An 8644-nucleotide genomic window follows, 5' to 3' on the forward strand; every position below is an offset into this window, starting at 1 on the left:
GTTATTATATAGAAATATATTGTTATATATAAAATATATTGTTCTATATAAAAATATATTGTTATTTAGAACCGTTATTATATAGAAATATATTGTTATATATAAAATATATTGTGATTTAGAAATACTTATATAAGACTATATTGTTATTTAGAACTAGTATTATATAGAACTATTTTATTATTTAGACTTATCCTGTTATTTAGAACTGCTATTTTCTTCTGAAGAGTCCTCTTTGGACGAAAGTTCTTATATTAAATAAAGAATTAAAGCATTTATCTACGTATTCTGGAATAGGCTATTCTTATGAAATTCATCTGTACCATATTATAAACTTTTCACTATTCTTTAGGATAAATATATATATATATATTTGTTAACCTGTTTACCTTTGTTTAAGTGTTATGGGCCAAAATATTTTATTTCTCTATTTTAAACAATTCCATTTTTAGTCATTCTAAAGATATAAGGCATTTTCACCGTTTATGGAGTGCTCAAAACAGAACTTGGTACGAAGTACAACAAATAAAAAAATAACAGATAGGAGCATAAACAGAGAAATAAGCATATCTAAAACGAGTAAGACTATAATTGTTATTGACCATGGTATATAGTTTCAGTAACTTCAAAGCAAACAAATAGATAATGTCATATGAATCCATCTGTTCTAGAATATATAAAACGACAAAAGTCTTATTATAAGTAAAGTAAGTAATACTTATTTTTGCATTTTTAAATAATTAAGACATTACCACATAATTCAGAACGTTTCGAGGTGTTGCGGCTGTGGGATGTCATAATCTACAGTTTATCTGTTAACAGTGCGAAATATTTACTTTTTATTTACAAGGAAATTTCGTCCTGAGTTGGAGAAATACATCCATCTTTATATAACATATAATCATTGCCATAAGCATTAGTTTTTATATAATATCTTAATATTAAAAATTATCAACTTTCGACGATTGCTTGGATAACCCTTTTATACTATAAATAATACGAAATTTTAACCGTTTAAAATGTATGATCTCTAGGTGGAACGAGATTCCCCTGATCAGGTGTGATACATTGTATGCTGAGTATATATAAATCTATACACAAATAAATTATAAGGATCTGTAGCCATAAAAACCAATTAGTGAGGATTAACAACAATTTAAAAACAAAACGGGATTCGAGGTTTATTGTTGCATTTAGAACTATTAACTACTATTATTGATCATGCTCAATCTGATGGTTATGATTATGCACTACTGCCCGATACCACAACTCAGGCCATACATCTTGACAAACTTTCTATAAAACCTTTCACTTTACGTTGGCATAGGCTTCCAAGACAAACAATAAGCTAAAGGACAGTATTGAAGCCGAATGTGGAACTAGCTGGGGATGTGATTCAAGTATTTTCAACCATCTTTCTCGTGAACAACCATTGGTTTCATGTTGCAGCTGGAAACCTGCGAACGTTTCGATTGTTAGCTCTCGTCAACTGTAAATCCACCTTCATCACAATTTTTCCTTTTGGGGGTGAAAGTTTCGTAGCCATAGCTTTCGCCTTTATTTTTTTTTTTAGATAAGGGGCTTGCTTCAATTAGCTTGGGGTGTAATTTCGGAGCCCACGTATTGCTGCTTTAAATACTATGTTCTGCAAATTTTCTCTTTTCCACACAAAACACTGAAGACGCCATTCTTCGAAATATTGTTTGTTTTTTGTCTATAAGTGATTTAGCAATTTCACTGTACGAATATATGGGTGAGAAAAATGATGTTGTATCGCCACAGCTCGCTTCTCGTTGATACACCTCTGCATGAGCGCGTGCAAATCTTACTTATAACACGTAATTTTACTATAAACTTGTGTTAATTTTTACTATATTTCTTTAGATGAAATTCTTCAGGGTAAAACTTAAGGGGTTAGTTGTAGGAGTACAGTGCGAAACAAATACTCTTATATTCGTGAAATCTAAAACGAACAATATATACATGTATATATACATGTTTAAGGATGAGAAAATAATAACGTAATTGAATGTTGTGAAAATGGATGTTTTAGGCAGTAATAAAGTCTAGTAGAAATAAAATACTTTCAAAAACAATCTACTAGAAAACCCATCTTTATTTTCAGGATTTAGTCAGATTATATTACACAATCACAACAAAATTATTATCTGCCAGATCATGAGTTTTATTTGATAGTAAGATTGTATACTGCGTATTTCGTCTGTATACCAGATAGTTTGGCGCCAGATAAATCGGTTATTGTCTTTTATCTTCGGCAGAGGCAATAGGAAAATGTATATCTTAAGATGCAATTTTTGTAAATACAAGCTGAAATTAATTTTCTGTATGCTTATTTTGATTTTTTGTTGTTATATACTTAATTCAATATAAATTAACTTACTTCGAATTTAATAACAGGCTTGGGAAACAGTGATTTAACAATATCTGAATTCGTCATAAATAACTCGTTTCACAATCAGTTCACGGAGTTAGACAATGTGATAGGCTTTCATTCAAAAATAAATTTAAGTATTTTAATAAGATACTTCGCAGGATAAAGACTGCTTTGTGTTTGCTTGTTTCGTAATTTCGACAAAACTACAGAACCGTCCCTAATTTTGAGCTTATAGAATAGGTGAAGGCAACTAATCAGCAGAACCTATCGCCAAGCCTTGATTTACTCCTGACTGATCAAATAGTGGGATTTATCTGACACTTTTATAGTGCATCCATTTTTATAAAGCTCTGAGCGTATTTTTACGGCAACAGGTTGCGAACTATGATCCTCGGTTTCACAATCTGGACAGGTTTACCAAATTGGAAACGTGGCCTTGAAGCTTTGATTAAACTCAAAACAAAATAACTATTTTTTAACAATATTAGTTCCACAAACGTATTGACACCTGCTAAGACTTAAAGAATTGATGATAATCATCATCATCGTAAGGTTTTCTCTTTTTTTTGGTAAGTAATAAATATCATTAAGACATACCACTTATTTCACGTACAGAAGTTTAATTTGAACAACCATACACTATTACTTAACAGAAATCTTCAAAAGCGATTTTTTCAACACAGCGTTTTAATTCCCTGATTGCGTCTTTTCTCTTCAAATATCTTCCTCAACCTGATAGAATAGAGAGTTTTTTTGAGCTGTATAAATGTTTGATACTATCCAACTAGCTGTGAGGGACGTAGTTGTAAAGAAGTTATATTTTCCTTCTATTGGTGGTACTTTATTTAGAGAAAGTTAACGTTTTTAACTACCGCTCCTCAGTGGCACAGCGGTATGTCTGCGGACTTACAACGCTAGAATCCGGGTTTCGATACCCGTGGTGGGCAGAGCGTACATAACCCATTGTGTAGCTTTGTGCTTACTTATAAACAAACAAATCTTAACTACCGAAAGAAACCTGGTGGCTAATTTATAGAAATTTTTTCTAGCCCAAAGGAAAATTCTTTATCTAAAAACAAACAAATTATAATGATTACCGAATAGGTCATCTGAGTATTTTTACCTGTTAGCAGTCAATTCATTTCGCTCACACAGTAGAATTCTTCTTGAGAACTTCAAACTATCTATGAAGAGACTTAGTCGTATTTAAGATAAGGTTCATTCAATTAAAAATATGTCCTATTTCTCAGTCACACCTCTGTGGAATGATTGGAATATTTTTGTACATTAATGATAACGTGAAACATGTGGCATAACCGAGGGTCAGACAATCAAAGATCAGCGTGTTCAAGCTCACTTCACAAAGAATGTAAACAATTAGAGCAACACTCAAGGATGTACAGCTCGTGAGAGACTGAGAACTGTAACTTGTTCTCACGTTTATTGCGAACAATCATATCAGATACAAAGTCCAACCTCACCATCCGTCAACCGTTCACTTGCACGATCCAGCGCATTATACTTTACATTCTTTGCAACAAATATGAGAAATTATGTGTCGGAAAGACAGGTCGTAAAGTTGCCAAAGTTGCTGAAAGGTTTCACGAACAAACTGCACCAAACCTGTTGGTCAGCATTACAACCAGGTTGATCACACATCTAATGATTCCCACCTTATTCTTTTACGACATGCGCCAGTGACGTCATGGAGCGATAATTAATTTCTGAACTTGAAACAGTTGCTTCTTAAGATATAAGATTTTGTTTCAACGAGCATAAATATATATATATTTTTTTTCTGTTATGAAATGTATTAAATATTAATTGGCAGTTTTGTAATTTTTCGCCAAATTATATTCCATTAATTACTTTTAGTTTCTTCATATTCGCTACTATGTTATATCTATTTGTTTTACTCTCCTAGGTAGTACTAATTTTAAGCTTAAGGTTATTTTAAGATTTTAAGCTTATGTTAAGCCTAAAGAAGGCTTAACACCAGAAACCTTGGCCATTTAAAACATGTTCAAACATTTTTATTCAAAGACAGTTGCTTCATATATATATAGTTTGAGGTTATTGTTTTGCCATAATGTGAACCTTTTTCTTGTAAATAAATCTCTTTTCGCATTTTTGCCATATTGAAAATAGGCCTGCTTTTCAAAAGCGCTCGAGTTTTATGGTTTCTTAATGTTATTGTCCCTTTGTTTAGTAATATCATTTGTTGACTAGAATGCAAAACACGGACTTCGTCCTTTATTGGGGGACATGTTATAGCTTATCTTTAATTGTGTACGCTTTGATCTTTCCCCTTCCGAAATTGTCTCTTTATTAGTATTATAATCTAATGACTAGCAGGCAATATCTATTAAAATACCCAGGCGATTGGGAGAGGCTTAAACCATGTACGACTTTTAATAATGGTTGGAGACGGCTTGAATGGGTAACGAAGAAAAAATTTAATATAAGTTTAACATAACGTTTCGACAAGGTTTTGTCATCATCAGGTACTATTAGTCTCAAAGTGGGTTCCTCGTCATCGAACATGTACGACTTTGTTCAATTGTATTTTCTCATTATCGGCGAGATATACCTCGCCGAGAAGCCAAGAAAGGAAAGTATTAAACGCAATATTCAAGTTACATTAGGCTGAAATTAAACATTTTACAACTTAATGAGTTAGTGTATTTTACTAAGAAGTAGTTATAGAATTTTAATAGCTCAAAAGAGAATCCAAGGCAGAGAAAACGTTGAATAAATCGAAACTAAACTCTGAGTTTAGCCTATGAGAATAGGTTAGGGTCATAATGGATTTTCCTGGTATTACCAACAGAAGAAAAGAGCCTCGACAGCAAAACTTAAGTGGTAAAACTATGGTTAGTATCGATAATCGTCAGATTTTTTTTTTTCTGTTTCGGTTTGGTTTATGTTGTGTGCGTGTGTGTGTGTGTTATAGCAAAACCACATCGGGCTATCAGCTGTATCCACCAAGGGGAATCTAACCCCTTAATTCGGCGTTGTAAATCTGAAGAGTTATCGCTGTCCCACCGGTGGACAGGTTTGTTTGAATTCCGCCCAAACTAACACGACGGCTATCTGCGCTTGCCCCGTCCTTAATTTAGCAGTGCAAGACTAAAAGGAAGGCACCACCCACCGCAAACTCTTGTGCTACTCTTTTACCGACGAATAGTGGGATAGACCTTCACTTTTTAACGCTCCCTCGGCTGGAAGAGCAAACCTGTTCGGTGACGGGGATTCGAACAAGCGACCCTAAGATTGCGATTCGAGCGCCCTAACCTCCAGGCCATGTCAGGCAACTTTTCTGTTTCATTCAGCTAAGAACTCTTAATGTATTATAAGTATGTTATACAGTAAACGATATATTTTAATTATTTCGATGCAATTACTATTAACAGTTTTTGATAATGCTTGTTTACAACTACAGCATATGTATACATTCGTCTTTCTTTTAATTGATGAAGCTAACACTAACTGCTTGTGAAATGTTAACTTTCCATGAACGTACAAAATAAAAAAAAAATGTACCAAGAATCTTCTTCAAAATGAGCAACTTCACAGAAATAAGCGTTTCATTTGATAATAAAATTAAATAACTATTCACGTTGCGTTATTTTATTTGTTTAAAATTGTAACATAATGTTTTATATATATACATAATCTACTTATATTTGAAGTAATTAGTAAAAAATGTTTAATATTTAATAACATAGTAGAATGTCTTTATATTTTTAATCTAAGTAATTAAAAGAAATGTTAGGCTAAATAAAATATCATTACAAGGTGCAATTCTTTGAATTCTTGGAATCTAAGCTCGAATACCATTAGAAGGTGCAATTCTTTGAATTCTTGGAATCTAAGCTCAAATTAATTGAATAAAAACTACAAAGCAAAGTCGTACTCTGCCTCTAAGGATGTTTAAATAAACTGCTGTATGTACACTTTGGGGAAAATAGAGCAAGCCATAATTATTCTCGAATGTTCCTGAAAGTGTTTGATATGTCAGTTATATAAGAAATCGAGTCGTTTGTCTGTTGGCAGCCATGTCAGTTTTTGAATAAAATATTGAAGTCAGTTTGATCTGAAGCCTGATGAATGTATATTTGTAAAGTATGAAAAACCGTTCGATAAGAGCTTCTAGTAGCTACCACTGGAAACATATTGGTCTTCTAATGTTAATCATATACAAGAAATAACAAACAGATACGTTTACATATGTGATCAAGATATTGTCAGTTGTTGTTGTTTTTTTCTTAGAAGGGGCAAATAGACATAATAATAACATAGTATACAATAAATTGTTGTTGCCCAGCGAACTCAAATGTATCAATACACTTAACTCAAGTGTATCAATACACCTAACATACATATGCTTTGAAAAACATTGAATGTCGTAAAGCAGTCAACCTGAAAGATGATCATACAATATTATTATATCAATTTAACTTGTATGAAGTTGAGTCAAGACTTGAAACTATTTACAAAATGTATTGTTTTCAGAAGTTCAAAATGACCGTGTAATTATTGGATTACAAAAAAATAAACCGTATTATACACGGATGACACATCAATTAGCATATAAAAATGCATATAGATACTATAGTATTTTGTAACCTTCGTAACATTTAAAAACCTCTTCTCAAATATAATATTTTATTAATTAAAAATATATGAAAAATGTTCAAAAGATAACTTTTTAAGTTCATCCGTACAACTGAATGCTCACTTTAACAGCATATTTATCAGAGTAAACGTAGGGCGTGATAGTAGTCAATTGTTGACCTCAACATCTTAAGCATTATCATATTGTTCATATAGGTATATATAGCTATTGTGAGACCTGGAACAACTAAAGCGATCGTTTTTTACTTATCACTTCCAATGTCCAGGTGTAATAACGCGTTTTATTTTACTTTCTGTATTTCCTGCTTTGCTTCATTAAGAACCAGAGTGAAAGATCAATATTAAATAAAAACAGCTGCAGATATTAACGACGTTTATACAAACACTCACATGTCAGTGTCAAAGATCAACATTGAACAAGAAACAACTGCGTATAGTAACGATATTTCTACAAGCAGTCACATACCGTTGTCAATGGTCAACATTAAACGAGAAATACCTGCGGATGTTAACGACATTTCTAGAAACACATCCAGTCACATTCCAGTATCAAATATGAACATTAAAAAAAAACACCTGCAAATATCAACGACATTTCTACAAGCAGTCACTTACCAGTGTCAAAGACCGATGTCACAAAATAAAGAACCGTAGATATTAACGACATTTTTACAAGCTCTAACGTATCAGTATAAAAGATCAGCATTAAACAAGAAACAGCAGTAAATATTAACATTTCTACCAGTAGTCACAAACACGTATAATAAATAACAAACAGCTGCAGTAATAATACATGTTTCCACAAACATTCAGATAACAATATGAAAAAGCAAGTTTAAACGAGAAACAGCCTACACGTGGTTAATCTTAGTCTCAAATTTTATTTATTATGCGAGATTTGTGAATACAGGTAAAACTAGAAAAATAACATATCATTTCAACCGTATACGTCCTATTTCAATAGATACTTTTTATTTTTTACCAGTTAACAGATTATCTGTTTGTTTGTTTTGTTGGATTTTGCGCAAAGCTACCAGTGATAGACTAGAGCAAAGGCAGCTAGTCAACACCATCCGCTGCCAACTGTTAGGCTACTGATAATGGGGGCCCGGCATGGCCAGGTGGCTAGGGTGCTCGACTAGCAATCTGCGGGTCGCGGGTTCTAATCCCCGTCACACCAAACATGCTCGCTCGTTTAGCCGGGGGACGTTATAATGTGACGGTCAATCCCACTATTCGATGGTAAAAGAGTAGCCCAAGAGTTGGCGGTGGGTGGTGATGACTAGCTTGCCTTCCCTCTAGTCTTACACTGCTAAATTAGGGACGGCTAGCACAGCTAGCCCTTGTGTAGCTTTGCGCGAAACAAACAAACAAACAATACTAATAATGGGATTTTGTCGTCACTCGTATAATACATTCATGGCTCAAAATTGCGACATTTATTTGTCTATTTTTTTACAATAACAGGACGCGAACCATGGAACCTCAGTTCCACAAACTGGCACATTAACCACTGGATCATGCTTGGTCTACAGGTGACCTTCACTCACATTGTAGTTTGTAATCTATTTCTATTTTAATGTCTTATGTTTTACCTTTTTTTTTTTTTTT

Source organism: Limulus polyphemus, unplaced genomic scaffold (genome assembly GCF_000517525.1).
Source record: "Limulus polyphemus unplaced genomic scaffold, Limulus_polyphemus-2.1.2 Scaffold90, whole genome shotgun sequence".
Classification (NCBI taxonomy): Eukaryota; Metazoa; Arthropoda; class Merostomata; order Xiphosura; family Limulidae; genus Limulus; species Limulus polyphemus.